At 40.5% G+C, this 17500-nt stretch overlaps 1 protein-coding gene across 3 annotated transcripts in view; it reads right to left on the reverse strand.

Moving 5' to 3' along the window:
- The window catches only part of LOC131663688 (CD151 antigen-like), a 178852-nt gene extending 163328 nt beyond the window's left edge, over positions 1 to 15524 (reverse strand). For all 3 annotated transcript variants that reach the window (XM_058934224.1, XM_058934223.1, XM_058934221.1), the window contains exon 1: positions 15274 to 15524. The gene's annotated coding sequence lies outside the window, so the exon portion shown is untranslated. The remainder of the gene's footprint in view (positions 1 to 15273) is intronic.
- Between the last annotated feature and the right edge of the window lie 1976 nt (positions 15525 to 17500).

Raw genomic sequence — 17500 nt, forward strand, 5'->3', positions numbered from 1 at the left:
CATTGCTACCGCGCGCGCATGAGAGAGTATGGCTGGTCGCCGTATAAATGATTCGGGAATGTCACGTATAGAGGTGAGCGCGAGGCAGGCAAATTGAGTTTCATGAAAATTACAGCGCCGAGACAACGAATGAGAGCTCTTACGGCGGCATGCATTAAATCATTTAATTTATTAGACATGCATATATCCCGCCATGCAGATTTATCGCTCCATCATTTTGGAGCATTTAATGATAGGTCTTAATGACCAGTCTATGAGGAGATAAAGCTGTACGGCTTTTGCGGATACTTATAGCGCGCAGTTTCAACGCTGTTATTAAAGCCGAGAGCCGAGAACTGAGCTTGCGTATTTGTTGTGCGTACGGCCATTTTGGCGTACATCGCGTGTCAACGAGTCCATTCATCAATGCCCGTGCACGCGACGAGTTCATTTGCAACGCTACGGATAGCTATAATTTAACATTTGCTGGAAAATATCGCGTCGCTTGACCAAGCGCATAAACTACAGGCCAAGATTTAATTACAACTTGCAACCGCCGTATTTTACTTATAATAGCGAATGAATGGCTTGCCTTCAAAAGAATAATGCGAAGATTAATGCTTTGCTCGATAATACAGCTTATCCGTGTCAGTTACTTTCATCGAAAAGGAATTTTAATAAAATTATATCCGTAATGAAGGATTCCCTTGGATATGTGAGTTTCTCTTTTTCGTCCTCTAACAAAACGACAATATGTATACGGAACAAGTCTAGTCGGCGTGATAATCCGATTTAATTAAAGATTTGCATTCTCTCCGCACGCACGTACTCGAAACGGCCCAATCGAAACGCCGTCGACGGTGCGGCGGCGGCGTGGCGCGGATTTTCTCACATAACTCTTCGATGGCTATACGTGAGCTGAAAGCTCAAATATGAAAATCTCTTGTGTGGCTACGATACACCGTGAAAAGTTCGATCAGCCGTCGCGGCTTAATTACCATTGCAAGTTCGGGGTCACCAAATACTCTTTTCTTTTTCATTTTACGATTCGTGTCTTTTTATCTCGCGCTTTAACAAACTTCATCCCCTTCGCTTGCACGGTAAACTATTTACTGCAAAACCACTTTTCCCATCCAGAGCTTCATTTCCCAGAAGAGGTGCTCGTTAAATTTTCCTGAATGCTAATGCATCCGATAGAGCTTTAACCCATATCTTGTGCAAATAGCTCTCCTCTGTGACTTTACTCAGCCGTCTTATGAATAACTTTTTCACGAGCGAATAACCCTGACAACTCATCTTTAAACTGAAAATCAAATTGTAAGTGATAATCCCAAAGATAAGAATGCTCTTACTGTCAATTGAAACCGATGTCACGTTTGAGCCTGCAAGATATTATGCGATGAAGCATCATCAGCGTCTAATGAATGTGCGCCACTTGGTCGAATTTCAATTCAGTCGAAGCAGCACTCGAGCAGAACAGAAACAGAAAAGGAAAAAAAAACCTGCGCGCGCGTCCGGCACTCGTCGGCCCATTCGGCATCCACGAAAAGAAAAGCCGCTTTCTCGGTAAAAGCACGCGGCGCAAGAGCTCGAAAAGCAGCGGGCAAGCCTCGCTCCCGTTTTTAACGAGCATCGCGGTCGAAAAAATAAATTCGAGGCTCGCGGGCATACGCATTGAATTGGAGCTTTCGTTAGTATCGGAAAATGTTGTCGGGAGTAAGGAAACAAGAAGAGAAGAGGGTGGGGGAGGCGGCGTTGGAGCATAATTGCCTTGCTACAGCCAAGTAGAGAGAGAAACATTGGCGCACCAGCAATTTCGGCTGCGGTCGAAAGCTCTACGTCATTCACGGCCAGCTGAGCCTCGCAATCGCCGTATACATACTCCTATATAGCAGGCCTCTTTCTATGCGATCCTTCCGCCCCCCCCCCCTTCTATCGCTGTTGGTTAACCACCACGACAAAGCGAAGCCAACTCATCACGCAGATCATACACGCTGCGAGCCCAGCCCTCTACTCTCTTCTTAATCACCTGCCTCTCTTCCTAATCATATGACTTGACTGTCAGGATCAAAAGTGCTTTGCTTCTACTTTGGAATGAGTAATAAGCTTACAATAATGCTAATCTTCTCTACCAGCGCTACAAATTTGCCTTATCGAGGATTTGGCTTACACCTGGTGAGTGGCTCTTTCTTTGCAAGAGATCGAGTCTCTCTTGCCTTTTTGTTTTCGACTTATGCGTCCTTCCGTGTATTATGGAAGATCGACGTTTATCTTTTCACCATAATATCGCACTAAATAACAATAATAGGTCAGTGATCCTTTGATCATAACTAATGCACAGGTGAAATATAATCTTTCAGCAGGTACAATTGTCGGCAAAGATTTAACAGTATACAAAAGTTACGCTTTTTGAACGTTTGTATACAACGTAAAACCAATCGTTTTCATTCGAAAATAAATTTATTTTGTGAGCGAATTGTCTTGCAGCGCAGCTTTCTATAATGTCAGTTTAGTCTGGGTTTGTTGTTTCGAGAGACATTTTCGTTCAAAGACCAAAGAATTTTCAAAATATTTCATACAAAATATTCCTCGTAAGTCTCGAAAAAGGACTCTTTATTTTATTTATATGCAAAAGGCTTTGCAAATTTCAGAGAAATCCATATTCCGGAGGATTCAATATTGCCTTCTACGGAAGTATAAAGATTAGTAGTAATCTTGGCTCACAAATAGAAAAAGATGAAGTCTAGATAGTTGAATAGTCCTCAAAAACTGAAGAAGTCGTTTATTAATTCAATTCGTTAAAGCTTTAATAGATTGAATTAACACGAGAAGTTACAAGAAGGTGAACATCCATTTAAAAAACTGAGAAGCTAGAGAGCCTGCACGTGTCAGGTACTAGAAAATCAAGAAAGAGGAAAAAATGAGGATTAAAGCGCAACAGCCCGAACGAGTGTGCCTCTGCTGCTCTCACCCCTGCTCACTCTTCTCTCTCTCTCTCTCTCTCTCTCTCTCTCTTTGCTCGATCTCAATCTTTCTTTTCCTTTCTCGCACTACAATAGCCCGCGCGAGCTTTGCTTTCACACTTTCTTCTTCTTTTTTACCTGCAATGGTGCTGCTTTATTTTTATTTCAATTTCGCGCTGCACTGCACACTTTTCAAATCTTCCACTCGCCGATTGGATAGTGCTTAATGTAAAGTTTGTGATTTACTTCCCGCACGCAAACAATCTGCTTCCACGACGATGATGTTATCGAGCGACTTTGTAATATAGCGTGTACTTCAAAGAAACCCATCACGATATTACATAGAACTATTTCGCAAAATTAATCAATGTACGTACTTTGCCGTGAAGTCGTACGAAACACTTGCTGCTCTAACGAACTGTTGCTGGTATCGATTCGGCGCGAAATCAAAGGTGAAAAGCTACGAGAAAACTTTCAAAGTATTATCCGGAACAATGTATCAAAGCCTTTAGCAAAATGAAAGGCAAAATATTAATTTACTTTGATGTCTTGCATACGTAAGCGGTGCTTGCCAGCGAGTTTACCCAATCGACGTAGACTTCTGATAGCACGACGTCGACAACCTCATCGCAAGCTAATTGCAGATTAATATCCGCGGTGACATTTTCATCACGGCCGTGCGTTATAAGAGTGAGGAGCGTCCAACGTCTTTGGCCGGGCGTCCGTTAGCGCAACAAAGCGCGATTTAATTATCGGCACTAGCCTCCGTTAAATTCACATTTTGTCCCAAGCCGATGGAAGTTGGCTGTACGCTGACCGCGCCGCGCTCATATCCGTAGTCGTCGTCGTCGTCGTCGTCTCGAAAACTTTGCGAGAGCGACCGTCTAGCCGTCAGGTGTGGACCCTGCTGCTATTGCGGTCGAGCTATACAATTTCTCTGCTGGTCATATTATTCATGATACTGTACTGGTGGTGAATTCATAAAGGATCGACGCTATACATGCAAGTCGATATGCAGCTACGACAATGGCTTATGTAAAATGATGAGTTTTGTTTTGAATTGTTGTGCCGATGTTGATTGTCTAGAGTTGTCACTGTTATTGCAGAGTACTTGTATAATTGTTAACTTCATTACCAGTTTTACCTCGAATAACAGATACTCCACTTGATTTCAAATTGTTATGCTTCTTTTCCCCTATTTTACAGTGATACAGTGATTTTTCGCTGACATTATCAAGAAACTTGGCGGAGTATGTGGTGATTTATTACTTGACGGCTTGAAACTTCTCCCATACTCTCTATAAAGTTGAATACAAGTGCAGGAGCAGAGGCTCTTTGAAAACTAAGTTGTAAGAGAAAAAACGACTTTTCAAGAAGAAATTCTTGAGTACAGGAACAAGCCTCACGATCGTCGAAAAGCTGTCTTTTTTCATTTTTTGCAATCCATCAATGTATGTAGTAGTTTCAAGCATAAATATACAAAAGTAAATATGAATGTACGAACGCAAATAAACTGCTTGCAGCTAGATGAAATTGAAATTTAGTTGCATAACGAATTTCAAGAATCAGTATGAAGAAGCCAAAACTTAAGCTGACGTTAAAATAAATGGAGCACAACAGTTGCAAAAGAGTGAGCTTACAGCGAAACAATGATCGCCAGAATTAGACGAGAGGAAAGCTGTTGCAAATGATTTGACGAAGCGGAGACATATACGTATACGCAAACGCGCGCGTGACTGCAAGCTTTACGGAACGGATCATTACGTAATCAACAGGACAATCCATTAATCTGACAACGTGTTAAGCGCGATAAGCTCCCTTTCATTTTCTAGCCGTGTCTTTCGCTTGGCTGATTTTCACGTTATCACATTGTTATACAGCACGATTTTGCGCGTAGGCTCTTCTCTATACATTTACACATACACACACAATACGACAACGCGTTGCTCCCGTATGTCTCACGTGGCGCTTAGGGTCTTTACGTTACTACATTCGAGCTCTTCTGTTCGCTTATATATAAGTGAAATTGCAACCTCGACTGCATTTTTGCAGCTACTTAGTATTAAAAAAATTCTATTTTTAGATTTGCTGCATGCTTTATCTGAGAACGAACCTCAATGAATAGAAGAACTTTTTTTGCATTGCGTTATTCAATAAAACACGCGTATGGGAGGAAATTGCAAGCACGTGTCCATTCTTAGACGAGGAACAAGCTCCAAAGTGACGAAGAAAAGAAGGAATAAAGAAAATTAATTTGAATTTCTAAGTTGAAAATGACATGAATTACTCATCTGCTTATCAAACAATGTTATCTCGTCATGAAATGTCATTTCTCAGCAAATGCGTTTAATAAATTTTTAGCTGTCTCGTCGGTGAAGGGAGTGAGGGGGGGGGGGGGTGGAAGAAAAAAAAGTAAATAAATAAAAGAGCAGAGAATGAAGAAGGAACGAAAAGTGTAAATTAGTAGAAAAGGAGAGACAGAGGGGGAGAGGATAGAGCGAGCGCGCGGCGGCAGAAAAGAAGAAATACGAAAAAGAAAAACCCGACTACGGCGGGACTCTCGCTTAATACCGGAGCGAAATGATGTTTCCGGCTCTCTTTTTCTCTCACCCTACCCATCCTCGTTTTATAGTGTGAAAGCTAAAGTCCGCGCGAGATGAATTACAAAAGTTTTTCAATACGAGAAAATGCGAGAGACACGGAGAAACACCGCGCCGTTTTCTCGTTACAACGACCGCGGGGCAAAAACCTTCTAGCGCAAAATGTGTATTCAGAATTATGCTGTTATCTTCGTAAATGCCCCGGAAATGAGAAACAGCTTTTGGACTGACGCGAATTGCCGGTTTTGAAGACGCTCCGACAACCAACGCGCTCGCCAACTATCTTATTTGAATACTGATATTTTTCATGTATAAATAAGCATCCCCGCACGAATTGGCGCTTCAATTCACTTTTCCATTTTCGTTTCCACTTTTACATCCAAATTCATCTTCATTCTCTCTAATCTATACTTATTAATTACTCTCATGTGAGTCGATGTCAATACTATGTCAATGACAGATTAAAACGAAAAATTCATCATTTTACTCATTATTCTTTTCATTCGGTATATTCTACACATTGATTACACGATTATAACAATAGATTTAGAGTACTTGAAAATGTGCAGTAGGCTGACGGCTTTCAGGTCACAGCAGCAAGTGCATTTCCGTAACTCTGACCCAGTCACTGAACATCGATACAAACTGCTGTACTTTTGCAAATGTTAAAAAACATAAATAGTCAAGTCATGATACAAATGAAGTAAGCTTTCCACTCTTCTCGGAGCTTTTCTCGAAAATAATAGCGCGCCCGAGCTAAGTAATCTTTTATTCGGCGCTAAGAAGAAGAAAGAAGCTCGCCTCTCGTTAAAATAAAGCTTGCGCAAGTTTAGAAATGTAAAATTTATATCAAGTAAATAGTCCATTTATATCAAGTAAAATAGATATAATCTCTTTTACTTGATATAAATGAACTCGAGTGTTATAAATTGCACAAACAATTGTTAATATCAATATTTGGTAGAATTGCTCTTCTTATAATTTCATTAAATAAATTAAAAGATACTTTACTCACTAGCTCGTTTATAGAAAATTTATAAGCTAATAGTTACTTACGAATTAAAATCACTCCAGACTGATAAAGTTAACCATCTTTTATATGAAGCTTCTGGTAAATTGCATTCACTAAGAAACTCATTTCCGTATTTAACTCCAAATAGAGATGAACTCCCCAGAATCTAGCTCTTTTAAATTTAAAGCGTAAGATTTGTAATATAAACTACAGACTTTTTAAAAGCTCAAAGTCATCTCCTTACGAAAGCAATGTATACCTAAGCTTAACGCTTGGTCTAATCAGCGAAAAAGAAGAAAGACGAATAATAGGGAAAAAATTTAGTATCAAATGAAAAGAATCATTAATGTTTTAACTCAGCGAACAAAAGCCGTAGGGCTGCTACTGGCACAGCCAAAAGTTAGACCGACGAAAAAGCGAGACGCCTCTCTAATTTTAATGTTTTCATTAGGGGAAGCACTCGAGCTCTTTGCACGAAAGGAGGTGGGGGAGGGAGGGGGTACTGGCCGGGAATATGGGTCAGTTTGCGAAGCTATCTCGCGCGAGCGCTTTTTTTCTGTCTCTAGCCACCCGCGAGAGCCGAGCGCCGACGGCGGAAGCGCCGACCGTATAAGGAGGAAAGCCGCGCGTCATTGCCAGACGGGGAGAAAAAAAGCGCTAGGAAAGAGAGACGATAGACTGGAAGATGCGCGGAAATGACAAGCGCGCAGTCGATGCCACTGGGTATGTGCAATCATACTTCCTCAATCATCGCTTGCTCTTACATTTTTTTCTTCTTTTTTGCGATAAATCCAGCTATCTACAGATCCCGTGTATATTCCAATCATTACTTTTTAATGTGCGATTGTAAGATGCAGCTAGTAATTCATGAACAGCACTTTTAAATCAATCATCGAAATTATTTCATCTAAAATATAATCACTACAAATTAATTTTCAGAAGAATTCGACAATTATGAATAATTACATCGAACATTTTTAACGTCAGATTTAGGATTGAAAGAACAGGCATCGAATATTTACCTAATTGTATAACGGTCCCTTTTCACGACAATTATATGACGTAAAGGTAAAATACCCAGTGAAAATGAATTCGACAGCTTTCATCTCGATGAAATGTTTTTTTAACAAGTTCGTTAACCGTCAAGAATTTCGAAAACGATCCTGGTTGTAATATTCGAAATTACAGTAAAAACAAGCAAATAATATTGTAAGGGCAGCGGTAAGTAACAAAAAAAAAATAAAGCTTTAGTGCAGTAGCAGAAGCAGCAAGCCGAAAGCAAAACGCTCCAGCTTTGTATATGTCGACCACCGCCGAAGCTGTGTACGTAAGAGATTGATGGCCGAAAAGCAGCTCACAGGCAGAGAACGAGCGTCGGGGTGGCGCAGGTTGCACTCGCGCGGGAGAGAGAAAGAGCCGCTCAGAATTCCATAATTTGCATAATAAGCGTGTACGTCGGCATTCACTCTTCTCGGAAGTTAAAACGTTAATGGTGCACGAGCTTTTTTTCCTTTATCTGTACTTTCTTTTTTATTTTCTCTTGCTCTCTTCTCTTCCTTTCGGTAGTAGTAACAGATTTTTTTTTCTGTTCATAGTTGCTTGCCGCGCATGCGTGATGCTATGACGCGCTGATTCGCAGTTATCGCGAATCCGCGCGCGTTGAAGTACGAACGTGGCAAAAAGCTTCTTGTCCTCGTGACAAATTGGTTTTCGCGCAGCTGAGCAATTTTGGAATTAGGTAGAAAGTGTTAAACAAAAACACGTGAAGCGAGCGTTCGCACGCAAAATGAAATTGATAGCGCGATGAAGCTTGTTTGCTCCCTCGCCACGCAACCCGGCAAACTTTACTGCAGCCTGCTCGGCATGGGCCAACTTTTTGTTTTTACACGGTACGTGTGCAGTGTATCGTGCGCTGGCGCACGTCCTCGTCATTTTCGATAGGGTTCTGTACCGATATTGAATTTTTTTCGGCAAAACAAATATCCAGAGTCCTTGCCAAAGTGAACTATCGAAAATTTGTTTTTACTACCACTCTCGTCGTAAAAACTGTCCGCATATATATACTCAACATTTTTACGCTTATCATGGCGCATTTAATCGCTCGTTCGATTTTCTCTTGTCTTTATGATTCTTAAATTATTATCTGCATTTTATATCCAGCGGAATATTTACAAATGTGCAATGGCTGTATGTTTACTTGAATGAAATCAAGCAGTAACCATAATTTTACAATGATATTGATTAACAACATGTTCCATGAGAATGCCAAGTAAATAACAAGTAAATAAGCTGTAGTTACATTTTCTATTGTGACCAATAATAAGAGACAATCTTTTGAGCCAAGAAGGTATTAGTAGTTATATACAGTTCTCTATTGGTTCATTTGGGCCAATAGCAAACGAACTTGCTATATTATCATTGGCAGCATCGATCGACCAATCACGTAACAGCTTGGCAGGGTATATAAACCCCTGCAGCAGGGACTGGCATCAGTTGCTCGAGTTTGCTGCTCGAGCAAACACCAAATATCGAAAAGGAAATCACCATGGCTTTCTTAAGAAAACTTTTGACCGCAATGGGCTTTTATAATCCAGGCTTCGACATCATCAAAAGCCTTCCTATCGAACTCTCCCAAATGATTTTCAGTTATTTGGACTCTTCTTCTCTTATGAATGCTGCTCTAGTCTCTCATTACTACCTGTCTATCTGCAAATCTACCTCCGCTTTCAGACAAAAAATACGTCGCCATATTCGCCGACGCTACGGCAAATTTTCCAAAGTTCTACCGTTTACCAAACCTTATAAACCTATCATCAAACCCTTAATTTCTGTTCCTCAAACAAACATACGCATGCATATCGCTTCTTCTTTTATCAAACCCTCAACATGCATTCCTAAACTTCCTACTTCCAAACCTACCGTTTACCTTGCACAATCAACTTCAAAGCTTCGTAAAATTTCTCCTTCAACTAAAACACCCATGCATACTACTAGTTCTCTTACTCCATCCAAACTTTTATCCAAAAAATTTTTTGCTTACAAATGTCTGAGAATATAAATCAGTTTTGTGACCTGCTACTGTTAACCTTAGTAGTATTATACTTTTATTTGTGTAGTAGTAATCGTTAGAGATCGGATAGTTTATTAGATAAAGTGATAATTGAAGATGATCGCTGGCGATCCGATGTTTTATTAGTTAAATCTTTTATATATTTTATGAAAAATATCATGGTAGTCGCTTAGTTCAATTTTTTGGTAGTTTATCGTATGAATATGAATATTTTTTTTCTTTTCTTAAACAATAACGGTTTATTCATTTAATAATAATCGTTGTAGATCAGATAGTTTATTAGTTATAGTGTTCATTGGGTGACGATGATCGCTGGCGATCGGATGATTTATTATCTATATTTTTTATATATTTTATGACAAATTCTAGATCCTTTTGGTAGTTTCTCATATGAATATAAATATTTTTTTTATTTTCTTAAGCGATAACGGTTTATTTATTTAGTAATAATCGTTGCAGATCAGATAGTTTATTAGTTATAGTGTTCATTGGGTGATGATGATCGCTGGCGATCGGATGTTTTATTAGTTCTATCATTTATATATTTTATGACAAATTCTAGATAACTTTCCTACAAATATCATCGTGATTGCCTAGTTAAATTTTTTTGGTAGTTTCTCGTATGAATATAAATATTTTTTTTCTTTTCCTAAGCGATAACGCTTTATTTATTTAGTAATTATCGTTGCAGTTCAGATAGTTGATTAGTATTAATTGGGTGACGATGATCGCTGGCGATCGGATGTTTTATTAGTTATATATTATATGACAAATATCTAGACAACATTACTTTTCTTACAAATATTACTGTGGTAATGTAGCTGTATTTTTTTAAGGTTTCGTACGGTGTTTGTTCTAAGCAATAACGGTTTATTTATTTAACGATGATCCTTAGAGATCCGATCGTTTATCAATTATATTATTAATTATATGACAATGATCGATGGCGATCTGATAATTTATTAGTTATATTCACGATATATTTTATAGCGCAGATTTTGATAACAAATTTTTCATAATGTCAGTGTCATAATGAACACAACAATATTTTTTTTCGTTAATTTCTGTTTTAAATAAATATTCACCCAGGAAGAATTTTATTTCATAGAAACTGTTGTTAGAACATTGTTAATAGTAATATAATTACTTGATTCATTTTAAATCATTACTGATTTCATGAGAATTGTCGTTCAACGATTAATGAACAGTGGAGTATTGTTTGATATTCGAGACAGCTATTCATTAAAAGAATGCGAATAATAGCAGTAGGCGTGATTTAATGAAATAAGTTAGCATCACTCGCTGTAGGTATAACGTGAAATAATCGATCAGCGAAAATGAAACTGAGAGACGTAAATGCCATATTAATTCAGGAGTGAATATCGGTAGCAGGAATCGTGGACTGGAATAATTCGTAGTGCAGAGCCGAGCTGAGACGGGAGCGGTGGCGGGAGCCGCGCGAAAATGACAGAATCCGATAATTAGATCCCCCGGAGATGGAGCTGCGCCCGTTTGTCAGCGACCCAAACTTTCATTACCGCTTCCCGCTCTCCGACAATTGCTAGCGAAAAACCTTTTGGGAGGGCGCGGAGCTGGACGTAATCGAACAGACGTCGGATTACGCGTTTATTTTCGCCCGGATCCGCGCTCTGAGATTCTCCGATATAGTTGGAAAATTCATTATGTCAAGAATAAAGGGGTTTACGTGGCGATGCACATAGCCTTCAAGTATACCATCGATTCGTTAGTCGTTGAGTCACTTACTTCACCGTCTTGCTTCGCGTCATCTGCCAATCCGCGGCTCTTTTGCCTTCTTCGATTTGCTATCCGACAGATGATCTCAGGCGCGCGGTGACGAGTCCGAGATTTTGACGGCTTGCCGGGCATTCGAAACGAACAAATACATTGAAATTTAATCGCAGAACGGTGTGCGTTATAAAGATCCTACGAATTGGAATTGTTTAGCTAATTTCAAGGACGATTGGACTGTCCTCCCAGCAGAACGATACATTAACACGCGCGATAATGTTTCACCGCGATGCAATTTCAGTGCCGTCTGCCGCCACGGAGTTATGTAACACGCTCGCGTAGCCATCTGGAAATAGATATGCCGCGTCAGTCTGAATTTAATTGGCATAATCAGCAGCAGCGCGGCAGCGTGCGCGCCCGCGGAGATGAAAAATAGGCAGAGAGACGACTTTTCGCGCGCCGCGGACGAGCGGCAGCCGGCGCGATGCAAGATGTTGGCGGCTTAGCTAGCGCTGCAATGGAAGTGCGCGAGCATCGGTGCGTTGAATGCCAGTGCGCCGCGCGCTTATCCGTTTTCGGCGTAATAAACTAATAAATCTCTCGCCCTCTCCGAGCGCACAGCGTCAGTGTCCGATAAAGCTTCAGACTGGGAAGAGAGGAATCGCCGTGATAAATGCTCGCCGAACGGAACTGCGCCTGAAATCCACAGAAGCAAATCGCTCTGCGTGGATATTAAAGTTGGGCGCGTACATTTGAGAAAGTGACCGAACGCCACTGCCCTAAGTGAGTTTTGATAATGCGATCCACCAGAACAACCGATTCTTCATTTTTATGGTCTTTTCCCTCCTTCACCTTCCTGAGAGAAAGAGGGATAGATTGTCGATCGAGAGAGAACGTACGCTCTCTCTAAAGTTTATTGTACGCTCGTGCATAAAATTCTCTTATTCAGCTGTGATTTTTACTGTTGCAGAATGAACAAAAAACTTTTAAACGTGAACGAGTCAAAGCGTGGAGAATGAATTCTTTTCACTCTGAATGCCTTCAAAACGTTCTCATTAGTCTTGTTTGCTGTACAATTTCAAAGCCATTTTAATTTCGGCATTCAGATAGCAGTCCTACCAAGCGAAACGAGGCCACCTACAGAAAACTCAAGCTGAATTGTTTTGAACAACTCTAAGCGCTCATCCTTCGTAAAATAGGGGAAGGCAGGAAGAGGGGAGCTCCTAGAGTACCTCTCAAAATCCCGTGTAAAAACTGCGAGTTTGCCAAGGAGCCGAGGAAAGCCCGTGATAATCGTTGCTTTCGATTGCTCGATCGCTTCGTCGCGATCTCGAGTCGAGTAGCACAGTCGCAGCGATGGAAAAATTCAAGAAAAACTTCTGGTCGAGGCGTCGCTGCGCTACAAGGGATGCACACCGCGCACGCGACGTCGCAGTCTCTCCCTCGAGCGCGCGTATAGTTTTTCAGCCTCTGCCGTTGAAAAGCGCGCGTCACCCTTTTTTTTCTCCGCCCGTCTATTCGCGTACGGCGCTCGCGCTGCATCCACTTTCGAGCTTGCGCGCTTGCTTTCCGAATCTCTATATTTCTCGTTTCCGCCTCTAAGTGCTTTCATTCTCAAACTGACGATAACATCGCCGAGGGTACATCTTTTGAATTTTTCGTTTGCTTTCCCTCTATCGCGGTCGCTCTCTGCGCGAGGCCCTCTCGGCATTTCATCCGTCAGACATATCGCATGAACGACTCAACTACAAAGACCAGTCTTATCAATGTTTAGAGCATTTTTTAGCGTTGTGCGTTTGCTTCCAACGCAAAAATTTATTAACTATCGTTAAACAACGTTTTCATCATCTACGCGTGTTATCGTTCATGGTTGCGTTGATTTGGAATTATTTTTAGGGTTCTGTTTTCATCGCTACGCCACTTACTTCAAGAGAATGTTATGTCGACGGTAAATGCATCTGAATAAACGCCGTGTATTACTGGCTAAGTTTATCGTTTTAAGTTATTTTATCGTTTCAAATTACCTGACTTTCAATTTCAAATAACAAATGTAATACCCTTATATATTACTTTTGATAGATCGGAAGCATTGATAGTCATGTTCAAATAAATTTCAAAAACAGATGATAGCTCGAAATCACGAAAATAGACATGTAGATTTGCCGGCATTAATACTCGGCGATTGATCGGCCTGTTACCGCACAATATTACTTGCTTCAAAATTACAATATAGATATTGTTACTAAACGTTCATAGCAATTAATTAACGGCTATTAAATTAATCACTGACAAATGATGAATCGATGCTATAAACAGATACGCTGCTGCACTTTGATGCATAAACTACATATTTACCTTTCGACATTTCGCTTTCTCTGTTTACTTTTCAACGTCTACTACTTCCAAACCACTCCTCTCATCGATATCGTTCCTTGACCTGTAAATTCCTTTCCTCGACTTAAAGAGCTATATCGCGGGCTCATCTTACTTTTTCATAGAAATTTGCATTTCTACTACGAAATACTGCTCTTTTTCTTTTCGTCAAAGTACAAGCTTCTATTCAGTCTCAACTTATACCGAAAGTTTCTCGCTTTTAATGTTTAAATATTGTTAATTGTTAAATATTGGATAAATATTGGATTTTCTTCGAAATTGGAAAGGATAATCTATGTACAGGAATCTCCACGAATTTCAAATTCCTGAAAATATAACATCGTTCTATAAATTTCAATAGTTAAGCAAGTTATTCAGATGTCAGAGACAAGAATTATTTATTATGCTGAATCGATCAATTATTACATAGTTAATTATGCAGAAAATTGGTGTTATGAGGAACGTGTAGCTTCATTCATCACTGATTAAAGCTATATTATCAGAACATTGGTTCAGTGTTGCGAATAGTGCCGATGAAGATGTGCATTATTTATAGACCGTTACGCAAATGTAATTTGCACAAATGATTTATATTCATCTTGCAGTGGGACACAGAGATTCTGCAATTCTCTGTAACGAATTTTTTTACTCTTAAGTAAAATAAACGAACCACTTGGTAAACCATATATCTGCGATGCCAAGTGTCCGTAAACATCAGTTGTTTTTTCAACGGTTGTTGATTTCTTATCGATGCATTGACTAGCCAAGAATTAAATTTTTTTAGCGAACAGTGACCATCAGAAACGCTTATCTACTGTTAACCTGCTACCCCGAATGGCCATAAAACTCTTAGCGATGGCTTTGTCATAAAACTTTATAGCTAGAAGATACATTACGAATTGCTGGGATGTATTTCTCTTATTTCCGGATGCTTTTACTCCTCATAAATATTATCAATCATCGTAGCGATGTTTTGCCACGACGACGAAATCCCATTCTCATAAAACTGTTCGTAAAACGCGTGATTGAGTCATTAGCTGCAATTTCCATGCACAGTGTGGTAGTAAATTTTATATACTTTTGTGGTACATTAAAACTAATGGCGATTGATGGAACGATCAAATAATTTTTTATCGGCACTTTGGTAACGATGACACCTGTGATGTTCTCAAAACTAAAACTTTATTCTCGAGAACAACGTATTCTAAGAGCGTCAGAAAAAGTAAACTCGTTTCTCTCGCTGCTATGCGTAGAAAAAGTATGCAAAGTTGACACATCAATTTCCAAAAGTTCAATCAACGGTATAAATACCGGTGCTACTCAAATTCAGTCGCCGGAATAAACAATTATAGCGAATAGCGTTAGACAGCGGTGCGTGATATAGAACAGTATAAACAAAGTTGTCGATGCGGCTTGGCTGCGCGTGTGCACGTCGGATGTGAGAACCGGTATGACCGGCGACACGGTGCGACACAACACACGCACCAGATGCAGAAAATACCGCAACAAAGAATAGAAAATACCAACCTTCCGCGCTGAAAAATCGCCCGAAAAGCCTGCTCTGTTTACGGCTATCGACGGCGACCTTAACCTCGTCCGTACGACTCTTTTTTTTCAACTGACACCTTGTCGCATGATTACGAATCCTCGAGAACGGCACTGAGTACGCGAGAAAATCACACAATACAATTACAAGCGACGAGCACCAGGCAGAGCGAGAACGGTCGGCAATGTTGACGAAGCGTGCACGACGTCGACGAACGAAGCGTCCCCCACGAGAGCCGGCACGAGACTGAAGCCCAAGGTAGAAAACTGGCCGCCGGCTGCGCGCAACTCACCGCTGCGCCGCCGCGTACGCCAATTCCCCTCCCTCCTTTCCGTTCTAAACGCACGAGGTTCTCTGCTGGACGACGCGCTCGCCCTTTGAGGTAGGTCGCGTTATCTTGGTTTGACCGTCGAAAGCTAAGCCTTGCTTGCGCCCAACGGGACCAATTCCATTTTTGCATACCCGCGACCCTTTAAGCTTCTCTCTCTTGCTGAGCGGCTCGATTAAGCCTGAGCACCCACGACTCCGATTAGTTAACGAAACGAATCTACAGAGGATTGGCTTTGGCACCTAAACTTAGAAACATTTTTCACTTTTTATAAATAATAATTACCCGTCCCTTCTGGTCGATAAAATAACTTGCACCTATATCTTCATCCATGAGCGTTCGCGCGCTCGCGCGGGACGGTTGATATGTCAGATGTGTGTGATGACAGAATAATTTAGAAAGTACTTTGAAATGTCATATATTGAAGTTACAAATTTTGAAGCAAACAAAAAATATGCATATAAATGCACTATGCAGATGCTGTCAGTAAACTGAGGCTAACTGCTCTTGTCACATATAAGAGTCCACTCACGGCTCTGACGTTCCTTTTCATGACTTTTCGCAGAGTCCAGTATCAATCTATAATCTGCTAAACAGTTGTCGACAAAAAGCATATATGCTCTTTCATGATTTGAACAGAAAACTACCCTGCCTTGTACTGCCTATCATATACACTCACACATTTTGATAACACATATCTACAGTTACCCTTTGAAAATTAAATACGGTTCTTTTTTTCTAAAGAAAAGAAAGCTGAATAATGCCTTATAGTGATGAACCGCGCGCGCGTACGCAGACACACATAAAACAAGTAAGGAAAAATGTTAAAAAAGTAAAATTAATAGAAGAACGGATGAGAAGGGAAAAGCGAGAACAAACGTAGATAAGAAAAGAAAACAATAAAAATAACAGTAATAGTGGAGCATTATTACATAGGCGGGTCGCGTACTGCTGCTACATAGGTATTATTCAGAAAGCGCGCATGCTATTGCTGCGACTCGTTCGTGTGCGTGTATGTGTACGTGAGAGAGAGAGAGAGAGAGAGAGAGAAGCATCAGCTGTACGCGCGGCGTATATATCGTGGAGCACACGACTGAACGGTAAACGTTGTACGGCAATTCGAAGCTTCTACAGTCATACTATACTCTAAGGAAGGAAAAGCTGCTGCCGTAGCCAGATCACATCTTTCTCAATGAACGATATGCGGCGTAAGCAAGCAAGGAGAGAGAGAGACAGAGACAGAGCGTCTCCCCGCATAGGTCACTATCGAGTTGCGTGGTAATTTTTCAACGACACTCAATAGGAATTTCAGTGTGCCAATTAAACAAATAAATCGAGATACGTTGAATAAACGTTTGATCGCTTTGTGCCGAAGAAAAAAGATTTGCAAGATATTCCATTTCATTGGAGAAAATTTTATCAGTGGAATAGGCTTGCCGTTCGAAAGGAAAATACTGCGCTAGCGTCGAGCGGTTTTCAAAGTTGACTCGTTTAATAATACCCTTGCGACTATGCAACCAATCATTTCACAAACGTCAAAGCTATAAAAGGTATCAGTACCTATATTATAATCGTCAATTAACTTTAAAAAGATAGCATATAAGAGTTCAAAGTATACCGATAATATCAACGCCAGAGTAGACGCGGCACTCTCACGATCAAATAATGATAGAGTAAGAAGCCGCCGCAGAGATATAACGAACCGAGTACAAACGAAAATGACACAGCGTGAAAGATGAAAAGAGGAAGATATAGATAGAGAATAAGAAATAAGGGATGTTGCAGGATGAAGAGAAAGAGAAAGAGCGAAAGAAGGAGGGGGGGGGGGCAATGACGAATGCGGATAGCAAGCGAGAGAAAGCAATGGTTCGTGCGAGAGT

This window comes from Phymastichus coffea, unplaced genomic scaffold, assembly GCF_024137745.1.
Source record: "Phymastichus coffea isolate CEN01 unplaced genomic scaffold, Cenicafe_Pcof_1.1 PCOF00038, whole genome shotgun sequence".
Taxonomy (NCBI): Eukaryota; Metazoa; Arthropoda; class Insecta; order Hymenoptera; family Eulophidae; genus Phymastichus; species Phymastichus coffea.